This window comes from Cheilinus undulatus, linkage group 15 (genome assembly GCF_018320785.1).
Source record: "Cheilinus undulatus linkage group 15, ASM1832078v1, whole genome shotgun sequence".
Taxonomy (NCBI): Eukaryota; Metazoa; Chordata; class Actinopteri; order Labriformes; family Labridae; genus Cheilinus; species Cheilinus undulatus.
In genome coordinates this window covers 20,771,765-20,786,708 of record NC_054879.1, presented here as the reverse complement: position 1 = coordinate 20,786,708, position 14,944 = coordinate 20,771,765, and the positions used below count along the sequence as shown (strand labels likewise).

At 38.3% G+C, this 14,944-nt stretch overlaps 1 protein-coding gene across 1 annotated transcript in view; it reads left to right on the top strand.

Annotated features, from left to right (window-relative positions):
• The window catches only part of map2 (microtubule-associated protein 2), a 137,903-nt gene that overhangs the window by 61,415 nt on the left and 61,544 nt on the right, over positions 1–14,944 (top strand). The window contains exon 5 of the mRNA XM_041807182.1: positions 7,066–7,202. The gene's annotated coding sequence lies outside the window, so the exon portion shown is untranslated. The remainder of the gene's footprint in view (positions 1–7,065; positions 7,203–14,944) is intronic.

The following is a 14,944-nucleotide window of genomic DNA, read 5'->3' as shown; positions in this document are numbered from 1 at the left end:
TGCTGTCTGCTGCTGTGTCACCACAGTTCTGACGGCATCAGCGAAGGCTTTTTTCTCATCTTATTTCTCTTTCTTTTAATTATGAGTCATTTCGCTTCAAGGCATTCATTTGCATTTTTATTGGAAACTCTTGACCATACATAATTGAAGTTAGATGGGTTTATCATGTAGGGCGGTGTGGTTCATCTGTTGAAGAGCTTTGACACAGTCTGCAGTAATCATCACTGAGGATCCGTTATCATGACTCTTTCTAATGACATATGTCTTTTGTCGTTTAAGAATGATGTACTAATGTTTACAAAAATGTGATTTTTACTAAGGTAATGCCATAAACACAAGGAATGCAATATCAAGTATTTCAGAGCATCATATGGTATCATAATAATGTGCAGAGATGTGCCCTCTGCCTGAGGTGTGTTGTCTGCAGGTGTAATTCACTGTGTGGGAACTGAACTGGATATTTACACAGAGAGCACACCGGCCTGCCCAAGGTCCCTGTCTCATGCATGAGTCACTGGTGACCCTCAGCTTTTGATGAACTAAAGCAAAGAACAGAAATGTTTCTTCTACTTGGCCAAACATTTTTGTTTTCAGGCTCTCAGGTTTGTCTCCCTAAACCACATGGTGGCATTTACTCCAGGTTTATTGAAGCTAAAATCCACACCAGGATAACCTGTGTTAAGACAAAAGAATCTTTAAGACAGAGGAATCTTTGACACAGTTTTGCAACATTGTGTTAAATATTTAGATGTTCATTTTAAAAAGCCTCCGCTATGTCAGTACTTTTGTCAGTAATGTCCAAATCAAATGCATGCCAAGGGCTAAATGACAAAAATTGCTTGGAAACTATTTCATATGTTGATCCATCTTTAGTTAAATTCATGAAATAACGGAAATATTCTTCCCTAGATCTGATCTGATGCTCCAGCCAGGAGCATCTTTGAGATGTTTTCTTTTTCTCCAGTTTGGTGATTAGAATAGATTAACACTGAATGAGATAAACTGGTGGAACAGGCGAATTAACACACAAGGTTTTTTATTGGCTTATCTTAACCTCCTAAGACCCTGCATGCACATATGAGTACATTACATTCTAGCTCTCCTACAACACAGTGATAATTTCTAACATTAGAGTTTTTGAGGTAATTGCCTAGAAGTTTAAATATTCACTTAAAATACTGAGAGGACTTACTGTGACATTTTTAGACATTTTCATGGATATTTTTGAGCGTTTATTTTTTATTTATTTATTTTTTTTGGAAGTTTGTTGCCAAGAAATTTTTGAGTATTTGTATGACAAATTTTGAATATTTTCAGGTGTTTTTTTTTTTTTTCTGGAAATTATCAGGTATTTTGGAGAATTTTGTTACAAATTTGGGGGGTATTTGCTTTAAATATTTGGGTATTCTCAAGGAAATTTGGATAGTTAATGTTTTTGATTTTTGAAATTTGATTAGTAATTGGGAGGGGAGGTGTCCTTTGGAAATTTTCAGGAATCTGAGAGGATTTTTTGATGAATTTTTGGAATCTTAATACCTTTGTACATTTGGGGAGTGTTTCGGCTTTGAGATTTTTGGGGAGTTTTTTTTTTTTTTTTTTTTTATTTAATTCCAGGAATTTACATGGAATCCTTTGGGAAATTCTTATTAAAATTGAGGCTTTTTGATAAAGTTTCACTGAAACATTTCAGGTATATTTGTAGAAAAATTTGGGGCAAGATTTTTGTGAGAAAGGAATTAAATGCCTGTTCCAAATAGCCGCCTGGTCCCAAATAAACACCTGGTCTGCTCAGGGATTGAGACAAATAGCCGGGCTATTATTTGGTATTTTATGGTAATTTATTTCACACTATCATGAATAAGTAAAATTGCATGAACACTCCTTATAGGTCTTGTATTTTAATTTATTTCCATCTTAGGATGCTCTCATAACAAAATTATATATCTACAATGTAAAGTAACCAATAATTACCAGAAAAAATGATAATAATCCCATTTGGATGGACCACTCAAGTGGTCTTAGCTGAGTAGTGTTTGAGTTAAGAAGCTATAATTCAGTCAGTCACATCTATTTTATATCCCTTTATATCCCTCAAACACATTCTTCATATTCAAAACTGTATTTATTAAAGTTTCTTGTCAAAAACTATATTTTCCCATTATTAGTTGGCATTTGAACACATCATAACATATAAACTACAGTTTGTCTAATTTACTGAGGTTACCTGAATGCATCATATTTGCCATCTTCAGCTCGTAAAGTTCGCTAATTACCTTCGATTCTGCCGATTCCACTGCAGATTTCTACACTGGGTTAATATTGTTAACAAACAGGACTTGCTCAAAGTTTTGGAGCATTTTTCAGCATTTATCTGAGCAGCTGAGGAAGAAAACTGTCCTGAAGCAGCTGAAGTGAGGGATATGTGAGCCTGTTACTCCCAGCGCTGTATAGCAGCAGGATACCGTATGATTGCATGCGACTCAGGGGAAGCATCTTTTTCCTCAAGCTGACAGTTTAAGGTACATCCTGTTGGGTGTGATGCATGACACTTCTAGTTTATGTTCCCCTTGAAAGAACTGATGTATGTTTTTACACCAGTCTTAAAATGAAGTTATGTCACAGAGCCTGTGAGACTCGATAGCAGTATCAATAAGCTAAAATGTTATTGATTTCGGGTATTTCAAATACACAGAACGGGGTCCATATCCCATCCCTAACATTGACATGACTTATCCCAGTTACTCTTTACCTTTACTTTGGCGTAAAACACCGGGTGGTTATCATGCAGGTGCTGAAGTATTGCCTGATTTCACTGCAACTTTTTTGTGGCATGTTTTAAATTTAGGCTGGCCGTCTTCCACAATGACACCCTGGTCATTTTTTTGCATCCAGAAAATTCCTCACGGCTGACTTCACTGTTTATTCAGAGGGAACAGCTCTTCCTCTTCCATGCTGTAGTTTGTTTGGGACTGTGACACGCCTCTGCCTGTAACTGCACGCAAGGAACAAGAGGCGGTGACATACCAATATGGTCCCTGGCATAATCTTTTCTGGAAATTGACGGTATTTAGGAAACCTTACGATTAACTAATCGTAAATTTTAATACCGCAGTTAATCGTGAAAACAGGTAATTGTGCCATCCCTATCCGTGACAGAAAAAAATGTTCCCGCTCTACTCCCAGTCTGTTTTGGCATGGCTTTCCGATCACGGTGGTGGGCTTGTCCCTCATTGTCTGGCATTAGCTGTTAGCTTGGATGTCGCAGTAGGACTGCTGCAGTTTACTCCAAACTGGACCGCTGTTCTTATGAAAACCAAAGAAGAGAGCCACACCGACAGCTTGTCTTGTGCAGAGGAAAGGTTTTTGCCTGTTTCTTTTCGTGATAACTCCCCTTTGCGCAGACTACAGGGCGTATTTTCCCCTCTATCTCTAACTGAAGCTGAGTCGCTGTGTGTGTCTGTGTTTAACCAATCAGATACGATAGAAAAGCAGGAGGGGAGGGGGATGACGCTGCTCTGGGCTTCATCACACACAGAAGGAGACAGCTTTTACATTTCAGTAACCACTTACTATAACTTTGGTAAAAATAATAAACTATTAACAATCATGACAAAGTCACTCTGCCAGAACACACATTTCAGTCAGGCCTTTCAACAGGCATCCCAGATAGTTTTAGTCAGCCATATACTAGGTTTTTACCTAGTCTTGTTTGTATATATATTTTTACACTAATGGGTTGAATTTACAGTGTATTTTTCTGTTAATTATTTTCTCTTTTAGGAAGGCATCTTGCCCATGTTATTGGAATTATGATCTGTACCACTGAAATAGATCATCCTCTCATAGTGATGCCAGTCGTTTCTAGGCTAAGTCTTCATTAGGGATGAGTATCAAAATCCAGTACCAACATTGAACCAGTACCAACAGATCGGACACCTACCGGATCGAATTACAACACCGGTATCAATACTTCATTTCAATACCATGCCACCCAAATGAAAGGCAAGAAATTCATTGTTGACTTTGTGTGATTTGTGTGTCAAGTTACACCAGTGTCATTTTCTTATCCCATGTTTGACTGGCATCTTATAAAGAATTTCTGCAAATCATTTATGACAGCGTTTAGTCTCCCCCTGACTTTCAGCCCACTTTTTCTCTGAAAAGTATAAATTCTGGTACCGTTTAGACACCGTGTTAGAAGTATTGATTTTGCACCGGTATCATTAAAACCCCAAACTATACAAACCCTAGTCTTCACATGCACTGTATCTGAATGCCAATGCTTACAGTCTGACAAGCATTGGAAGACTAAAGAATTGTGTGACAGCTGAAAAACTGTAGTTGGTTTGTTAACTGCACTTGCATGCAGATGCTTTATTTAGAAATGATTTAAAAGCTTAGCCATAAACATGGTTTTCCTGTAATTCTCCATCCCTTCCAATTTGTTGGCAGTTTGTAATTCTCTCTACCATAAACTGGACCAAAAAGGATACATTAAGAGTCTCATATAGTATGACCATCATTTAACAAAGAATAATGAAAATAATGGTTACTCACCAGTTTTTCTGTAACATTAACATGGCTCAACATTTATTGACTGAACTATCAATCCACACATTAGCTGATTACTTTGGTTTAACAAAAGCAATTTTTCATTCAAAGAACATCTTGGTTTCTTTAAATTTGCTGATGAAAAATAAAATTACATCATCAGGCAAATCAAGACCTGACCTGTTTGTGGCAGTGAAGCACACGCATCTCTGTTTTGACACATTTAAGTGTCTGAAAATAATTTGCCTAAAAGGTCTTGGTTGTTACTTGGGGCTCTTGTTGTTGTACATATTGGCAAGTAAGGTGACACTTCAATCTATTGTGCACTCAAATTATTTGAAGTGAAGACTAATGTTCTGAACAACTTAAAGCCATTGATGCTGCTCCCAAAGAAGTATATAAACTTAAAACAAAAAGTAAGGCAATTTGTGTTTGGTACATTATTTCTTTGTTGTAACAATGCTTCTTGGAAATAAATCTTATACCGTTGGAAAGCCTGTTTATTACCCTTTTAAATGGTGCCACATTTGTAAGGATCATGCATTTGTGGGATGAGCAGCAGAGCTGAGTATGTGGGTTGCGCCCATGAAAAATGGGCCAAATCTTCTTTGCCAATGCCAAAGAGCTTATTTTGCCATTGACTGTTGTTTGGTGTTTGGTGGATTGGATGATTGAAGTTTGAAGAAACAAGACATTTTGACAAATTAACAGTTTATTCATTTAACAAACAGGAGCCTCAGTAGCGTGTGGAAGAACCATACACAGCCACAACAGCCTGGCTCCTCCTCCTCATGCTGGTCACCAGCCTGGTCACACACTGCTGTGGGATGGCATCCCATTCTTCAACCAGCATTTGCCACAAGTTAGCCAATGTGATTTTGTTGGTCACTCTGGCACGAACAGCATGCCCAAGCTGATCCCACAAGTGTTCAATGGGGTTGAGGACAGGACTGCTGGCAGGCCATTTCCACTCCCAAATTCTGGAGGTAGTCTCTGATAAACCCCGCTCTGTGGGGGCGAGTGTTGTCATCTTGGATGATAGAGTTCTTGCTGACAGGGTGAGAAAACGGTATTCTCGTGGTGTTGTCTTTTTGGGACGCCCACTTCACGGCCTGTCTCTGACATTTCCCGTTATATGGAACTTGGCCTTGAGTTTAGAGATGGTACTAGGGTTCACTCCAAACAATACCGCAACTTGGTTTTGCAGAACACCCGCTTGAAGTTGCCCAACCAACGGGCCCTATCCAGATCAGTCAAGTCAGGCATGCTGATTCTTGAAGCAGACATCTACTGACCACTGTAGCAGGGCCCATGCTCACAGGTGCTGCCAATCAGGCACCTGATTAGCAGCACCTGGAGGTACCTGAAGCTCAAAACAACGGTCAATAGCAACAACAAAATAAGCTATTTAGCATTGGCAGAGAAGATTTGGCCCATTTTTCATGGGTGCAACCCACATACTCAGCTCTGCTGCTCATCCCACAAATGCATGGTCCTTACTAATGTGGCATCATTTAAAAGGGCAATAAACAGGCTTTCCAACGGTATAAGATTTATTACCAAGAAGCACGGTTACAACAAAGAAATAATTTACCAAACACAAATTGCCTTACCTTTTGTTTTAAGTTTGTTTTGTTGTTTGAACAAATTTGTGTAGCTCTGCCCTCCAAGTAAGTTTAAATATTAGCAGTAGACCAAAAAAAAACTGTTCTTGGCTGCCAAGTTTTCACTCACTTTGTGCCTGATTGTGATCTTTATAACTCATCCAAGCCCACACAATAAAAATACTAATGGAGTACGAGTATGAAATTACTTACCAGAAATGTTTTATCGGAAGAAAGTTGTTCGGAGTGGATATCTAATCTGTAATTGATTACATAAGACCTAGCATAAGAACAAAACTGTTTCATTGTTTAAGTGGTTCAATTTTTTGAAACTCTGAAGTAACTGACAGTGTCACTGCAGTGTTTGTAAATTCTTTGAGGATTCAGTTGATTTGCAGATCTTGTGTAAAATATGGATGATTGTAACTCAGTCATACCATTATGTATCCATATGAGGTTAGTATGCAAACAACTTTTATCAAACTTAAATACAAACAATCTTGTCAAAATATGAATGGTTATTATGGGCATATGATATACATATTTTAAAGGCAGTTTTGATGTCATAACTGCAATGTCCTTGTTTTAATTCTGATCTGTCTGCTAGCAGGAAGCAGAATAAAACATGATCAGTTCATTTTAGAGCTGGGTGATATGGCCTTTAGCAAGAATTATACCAGTGACAGTATTAATCCTGGTTTACCGCCCACCACTAATTTGTTCTTTTCCTTTTCTGCTGTCTTTTTTTGTATAAAATTGCTACTTTTATCAAACATTTTCTTGTTTAAAGAGTTCATATAGATTTTTGTTAACCAGCTGACTGAATTGTTATGAAATCAGTGCTAATGTCAAGTCTAATAAAACTACTGACTGTCCAAATAATTTATGTGCTTTTTTATTATTTTCCCAGGTTTGATAAGGAGGCTGTCCTGTTCGGCTGGGCGTATTCCTCTGAAAATCTTGAAGTCCACTGGTTGAAATTTGGAGAGGGGACAGAGTTGTTGTGTTCAGCTTTACTCATCGTCTTGGGTCAGACCACCTAACCAGGTGAGGCCATGTCTGTTACTTTAGTCTAAAAAAACAGAAGAATCCCAGATCCGATTTTGCTCCCACCCTTACTGATAGAAAACAACTCAGTTATACTGTAAGTATTTATACAAACAGTAGTCTCTTTTGATGTACTTTGACTTTTTGTGAGATTATCAGCTTGATAAAACAACATGTCTCTTTTAAGGTGCAGAACACTTCTAGTTATATGAGTTCATGGCCTAGAGCTGACTACGATGGATGGTGAGGGCATAAATTCAGTCCTAGACAAAGTTCACAATCATTGCAAGCTATATAATAGTGTGAAATAAAGCATTATTGGATTTCTGTGTAGACTTGACAAGCATGACTAAATGAAACCAAACTAAAACCTCATGCAGTATTAGTAAAAGAGTTTCCAGGCCTTTCATTTACCCTAAACATCTGAAATACTGAATACCTGTCAGAGAGAAAAAGCACCATTTACAACAGAGAGGCAGAGACGCAGATAGAAAGCCTGCTACCTCCGCAGATGAAATGGCTGTGTGGGTGGATGTACATGTGAGTGCAGGCTGCTAGGAGCTGTGAGTGGGAAGTGGGTACTGAGTGGGAAGAGAAGAGCTGCTTTAGTGAGACGATCAGCACCAAGGCCTGCTGAAAGGCAGTCACGCTTTCATGGCTTCTCTTTGTTTTTGCACTTGCACAGAGTTCCATGTAGTGAGGCCGGTGATGAATAAGAGTGTTTTTTCTGTTTGCTGTTGTCTGTATTATAGATGTGTGTGCTTGTGAGGGTGAGCTGATCTTTCTTCCTGTTATTTTCATGCAAAATTGTGGCATATCCCATTACAAGACTAGACTGAAAAGACTGGAAAGCAGTATATCCTGGTCTTTATTTGTATGGCACCAATTCTTGACAAATGTTATCTCAGAACTTTAAAGGGGGCAGGTCGAGACCATACTCTATGATTTTATTCATTCATTCTATTTTATAACCTGCACTATACTGGATTAAAAAATGGGGATAAACAATTTTGCAAAAAAACAAAAAAAGTATTGCGATTTTTGCTCTAATTGCAAATTTGATATCAGTTGCCATGTTGAAGGGGATTTGTACATTATTCTCCTTTTGACTGAGAAAGAAAAATATATAAACAAGAAAAAGACTTCTGTAAAAATTCTGAAAAAAGAGTGTGGAATGTTTGTGTTTGCATGATGTCTGTGACTGCAAAGCAAAATTGCATTAAACTTTTTCTTTGTTTTTCTTTTTTTTTTTTTTTTTTTTTTTTTTTTTTACAAATTTCAGGCTAAAGAGATCTTGCACTGTCTGCGATTTAAAAATTGCAACAGGCCATATTGCGATCTAATCTAATTTGCTATTAATTGCCCAGCCCTAACTGAGAGTCAACAATAATTATCGTTAAGCAACATTCAGCAAAGTCACAGTGGTGGTGAAAAGCTTTCTTTTACAGGCAAGAACCTGAGCAGAACCAGGCTCTTGAACAGCCATCAGCTGAAACTGTGTTGGGGGTGTGATGGGATAGGAGATGCAGAAAGAAAGAGTCACAGACAAAGAAACAGAACAATAATAAATGAGATAAATTTATTTCTGTCCTGGCCATAAATCCATTTTAATGTCACCTTTTTTTTTAGTAAGGCTACAGTGCCAGTAAGAATGCTAATGTGTAGTATTAGAAGTGATAACCATGTTGTTAATAGTCTAACTGCTGTAATATCACAATTAGCAGTCAAACTTTGCAATCAGTGAAAGTTGTCTGAAGAAACATCTTGATAGTTTCATTGACTTTCATAACTTTTGTCTAAAAACATGAAAATGATTTGGTAATGACAATACAAAAGCGATAATGAATGCTTAAAAGAATTAATATGCGGTCTAACAAAAAAGTGAGTACTGATGTTGGTAACTGTGACTGATTTGAATCTTAATTTTAATTGATTATTTTTCAGTCATTTTGCAGCACAGCAGGAGAATGGTTGATATTTTTCATTTTCCTGCCCTCTGTATGGCATTTCCAGGGATGGCCTTGAGGCTTGAGCAGCAACTTGACTGGTGCTGTGTAGGTTTACTGAATGTGCGATTATAGTCATTGACTGTAGTTAGATGTTAGCATTCAGGAACTTAAGCCAAGTGCATTACCACTAATCGCAGTCCCACCTGGAGCTAGACAAGGGAACGCAGTCTTAAAGGGATATATTATTTTTGAAGCTGGGTTTTGCAAGGTATTTGGTAATAGTGCTTGTATTATCCACAAGAGATTTCAGCCTGTGGTGTCCTTTTATGGACGGCACACTGAGAATACCAGTTACTGATGTGTTCAGCTGCTTCACTTACTTTGGCAAATTATAGGTAACATGGTCCAAAAGTCAATGTTGGCTTGAATTTACACTATACAGAAAAAAACTGAGGCATTTTTTTTCTTAAGCCTCTGTGTTTGGCACTTGAGATGCTTCCGCCTCAGCAGAACTAATATGAGCAGTTTTGACCTGAGTGATGATGACTTGCAGTTTATTATGGATATAAGGGGATACTTTTACGATCCAGAGTACACAGAGAAAAAAACTTTTGCAGATGGAGACTCAGCGGGCTAAAAGACAGAGTGGAGAACTTCAGTGGAAACTGGTCAGCAGGAGAGATCCCAAGTTAGCTGGTGGGGATGGTGCTTAAAAGCTGTGAGTCAATGCCCACAACCTGGAGAGCTACTGTTGTCAGAAGTGGGACTTAGTGGAAAAAACTTCTTCAGGACATTTTTGAATCACAGGATTGTCTGTAGTCTGATCACTCTCTATCCAGTGTTCCCTGCCTTACCAAACCTCAGTATTTTATGTCTGAAGATAAATTTGAAAGAGGAAACACCCCTGACTAGAAGGACCAATTGGAAACTTGTCTACAAAGTAGGTTTTTGACTGTTCCTTTAGAATTGTAATCATGACTGAGCTCTACTCAGTTTATACTATTTCTGTTAAAAATGTATTGTTATTATAGCCAAACAACAGAAAAGTAGCCTATCAATAGTAGCAGTGTTAAGGAACCAGAGTGATAAGGAGGTTGATTGAAAATATGATTTGTATCTGTTTTATTTTGTAAAAATAACAGATGTTGAATCGTTTAGAGCACATGGTATCAAAAAGGTATCAACGTATGAAAAGTATTGACTTATCTCATTAATACCTTTGTTAATGCCTATTTAATGGAGTTTTCTGTTGATTTTTAAAATGTTAATGCTATAATCTTTATACAACCAAAAAGTTTTTAGTCTTCTGTTATGTTAATTTGACTTAAAGTGTTTTATTTGTATAAAACTTGATGAAATGATTTCAATAGTTGAATCAATACTTTTTGAAGATTTTCAGCAAACTACAACAATACCATAATGGTACTGACTTCTGATAGTTTAGGTCATGATAGAGTCACCAGTTATTCCAGCACCAGTTAAACAGTGACACTGGTTGTATACATCAGACAAAAAAATGATAAAAAGTGACAGGCGATATAACTTGTGTGTTTTGTTACTTCTGAGATGTAAACAATGCCATGTTATCAATTATTTCAATGTGACTTTGTAAAAAAAAAAAACATAGTTTTATGGTTTTTAGTTATTGTAAATTACTTCTTGCAGCTCACCTGCAGTATCTCTGGGGCCCAACAGGGGGTTCTGGCCAAAAATTTAGGAGGCACTGTTTAATGGAGTCCAACTTTACAAAACTTTCATTTCAGAAATTCAGTAGTGTGGTATTTCTTTGATGAAGTACATATGGAGCCACATTGGTAGCATTTTGAGTTACAAACGCTGACTTTTTAATTTCAGTTTATCACAATAATGAAATCTGAGTTTTTACTAACAAATCTTCTTGCAAGGACAGAAGGAAGCAGAGGCTGTTTAGTAAAAACATTTTAGCTATAGTTATTGCTGGTAGTTTTATCTTGTGGCTGATTGTCCCTGTAAAAGCAAAATTATGAAATGCCATAATTTACCAAAAAGTGATGGAAATGGATCTAAAATACAACAAAGTATTATGATAAAGTAATAAACCCCACATACTCTTATCATTCATAGCCAGTGAAAAAAAAACACTAATTGGTAAAACCCTCTGCACTTCCTCGATCACAGAGATATCCCTTTTTTTCTTTTATAATATATATATATCTTTCAGCTTTTTATGCCTGAATTAATAGAGGAGGACTTTGGATAGAGTTGGAAACAGGGATGAGAGAGTGGGGAAAAGACATGTGGGAAGGGAGTGGCCCCCCCCCCGGGGTGCTACCAAATCACCAGGTCATCTGCGCCACCAAAGTTAACCCTTTTTGAGGAGGGCTTTACACCTACATTGGCACTATCTCAGCTGGTGTAATACCTTAAATGTTATCGGTTCATAAACCCTGTCCTGAGTTAGAAATCACATTCATATAGTCTGCTTTATTTTTATAAATATGGCTGTTTTATACAAGCTAGACTGTTTCAGATATCAAGTGCAGGGGATATGTTTCACAAAAATCTGTGCAACCGCCCACTGAAAGTGTTTAGAAAAGGCTCTATGATGAACATTGTATCTATCTCATTCATTATGGGCCAATCAGAGTGACAATGACTTTGATGTAGTTAGCATGCACAGCTCCAGAGTGAGCTAGCCACAATAGCCTTTTCTGCCAAGAAAAGCTTTCTGTGTGTTTCTTTGCTCTTCTTTTAATAAAGAAATGTGGTCCAGTTCTAATAACATTGCCACTGTAGCTACATCAGTGCTAATGGCTCACAGTCACTGAATATCGACTCTGCCTGTAACTATCCAAAACTTACGCCAAAGACGGTTGGGAGATGGGCTAAAACATCTTTTCCACCAAGAGGAACTTTCAGTGTGGTTCTTTGTTCTTCTTGAAATAAAGAAAGGTGGTTCAATTCTGATAACAACTGATGCTACATTTTAGCTACATCCGAGCTAATCACATCGGTCGACCATTGGTCCGGCTTACAGTACGACTAAACCTGCCCATGCATACTGCCTCGTTCTCCTCAAGAGTCTGGTCCATCCTCAGACTGGATACAATCTGTCAGATTGGAGCTTTGCAGGAAGAATCTGATACATACAAATAACCTGAAGTGACTGAGTCCTTTTCTTTAAGATGTTTGCCTGAAGAAAGCCTCAGTCAGACAGGGATTTATTTAAACTTCATCATCTTTCTACTGTTGTCATTTCCCATCTGGTCTGCTTGTTTCTATTCAAACCACGGTAATTACAATTTCTAATTCATATGACTCTAGGTAAAAACTGTATCTGTAAAGTTTATTGTCACCATATTAGATGACTTTCCCCTGCATTAATCAATTTACAGCTTGGAAAAAGCTCTCATGACCAAAGGGAACCTTTAGCTCTCAGTTGAAGTTTTCGACTCATGGTGTTCTCTGCACTTCTAAAAAACGCAATGTCCCCCAAACGTCTTAAAAGCAAGATGCTCAGGGCCCATGTACGGTGTGAAATCCTTGCCATAACTTTGTACTGCCCTTCCTTTGTTTGAGGTATAAAAGAACCTAGACTCTTGTGAAATGCTGTTTAATGTTGTTTAAAGCTAAGCTAACTTGCCCCGGCACCATTTTTACTGAACAGACACTAAAATGGTAGAAAGCTTTTTGTCTTATTGAAGGCAAGAAAAGATAAAAGTTTATCTAAAATTGTCATGGTATTAGTTTAAATGTGCGTATGAATGTCCTATCTATCATTCCCAGACATTAGCACACATATGCAAGATACACAATCATACATTTGCAGCATGCACACACCCATATAAACACATTCACACACACTAATTACATGTTATTATGTAGAGGAACTATATATTGCTTTCCAGAGCTCCTTTCCATCTCTCCGGCTCCTGCAGTGAGGCGGCCCTGAGAGGAGAGCCCTGCAATGCAGCATCTGTGTGACTCACACGTGCACACACACACACACACACACACACACACACACACACACCCACACGCACGCTTGTGCACACACACACAGTGAGACGGTGGCGTGTGAAAGTGCTCAGATCGTAGGAGGGAGATGTGGAGAGAGCAGAGCAAAGGAAAGATGAAGCTTGATGAGAGGTGGAGGTGGAGGAGGAATGAGTGGGAGGAACAGTGATGGTTGGAGGTGGAGGAGGAGTGAGGAGGAGGAGGAGGAGGAATAGTGATGAGCGGAGGAGGAGGAGTGAGTAGGAGGAAAAAAGTGATGGGAGGAGGTAGACCAAAGTAGAGAGGTAGGGAGAAATAACGAGTGGGCGGAAGATTTATAGGTGAAAGGAAGCAAAGAAGTCAGACAAAAGGAGAGAAGAAGAAAAAGATAAGAGCCAGAGACGACATAATGGACTGCTTAATTAGCTCTGTGATTACCTTGTCTTGGCAAAACTTTTATAAAATGTGTTCAAAGATAATTTATCGGTCCTGTTTCATCTCCTCAGCTGGACACACTTTGTGATAGAAGTTTTTCTTGACAAAGGAAATAAACCGTAATTTTCCGACTTCCTCTGCAGCTCAGGATTGAATGCTATTCTGTCATCATGAGATTTGCTTACTAATTGGTATTTATGTCTGAAAAAATGCTCTGTAGGAGTAGCTTGTAATTAGCCATCAATCTGCTGATATATGCAAGCCCGTGCTTGATTATTTGTTGAGCTACGATGATTCCTGATTTTATTTTATTTTTTTTAAATTTTTTTTTATTAAAGCCCTAAACAATGCAAAATAGAACTTGGGAGTAATGATGCAACACAGCTGACAATAAACACTGTGTTCAGTCAGCGAGCTCTAGCTACAGCAAAGATTAACCAAACACATCAGCTTTCACAGATACTGACACAGTACTGTTATTTCTGGCTTTATTATCTGTCATGATCAAGGGCCTTTCTCAAACTGCTTCCTTGTCATTTCCACTCCGTTACGGGGCCAACTTCACCATGAGTGCATCGGTCAGTAGAGCCCTGGATCAGTAAAAATGTAGCTTGAATCGATGGACTGGTTTTAATGTTAGAGATTGGTTCACTGAGGCTCTGCTGCTAGTTATCCTTGCTGGTTCCACCATACTTTGGCTCAGCATCTTCAATCTTGCGTGACCTACGGTGACCTTTAGTTAGCTGTATGTGCTAGCTAAGAAGCTGGATTTGTCTCACTGATCATCACCGGAACAGTTCACCTCAGAAGTCTAGTCATTTAGACTTGATATGAAGGGAGGATAACTTTCGTAATGCCTAAGCCTCTGTACGCTTTGGAGAAAAGCGTTTCAGTACAACAGTAGCACTTAAATGTCATCAGTTAAGACGGTGACGCTAAAGTTTAGCTAGGATGCTAACACTAAATGTAGCACAAACAGACCTGATTGTTAGACCCCTTTCCTTGTTAAAACTTGTGTAAAAGTCTGAAGTTATCATGGTATCCACAGCCCGTTTTATTCCAGGGGTTTACAACTGTAGCGTGTTGTTGAGAATAATAGGTTTGGCATAATCAATACTAGGGCTGAAACGATTCCTCTAATTATTTGGGTGATTCGATTCAAAAAATTCCTCGAGGCAAACTATCTGCCTCGAGGCTTCGCTTAAATCAGTCATGTATCCATATACGCCCATGCTGTAAGCCTGGACATCGCGTCAGCGTTCACGGCTGTGTTTCACACAGACAGCTATTTGTGTTGCACAATGTTCTTGTTTTTGCTGTTACTAAAACGTAACACGCATGATACGAGGCGTGAAAATCATGAAGGAAGAGAGGTTGATGCAC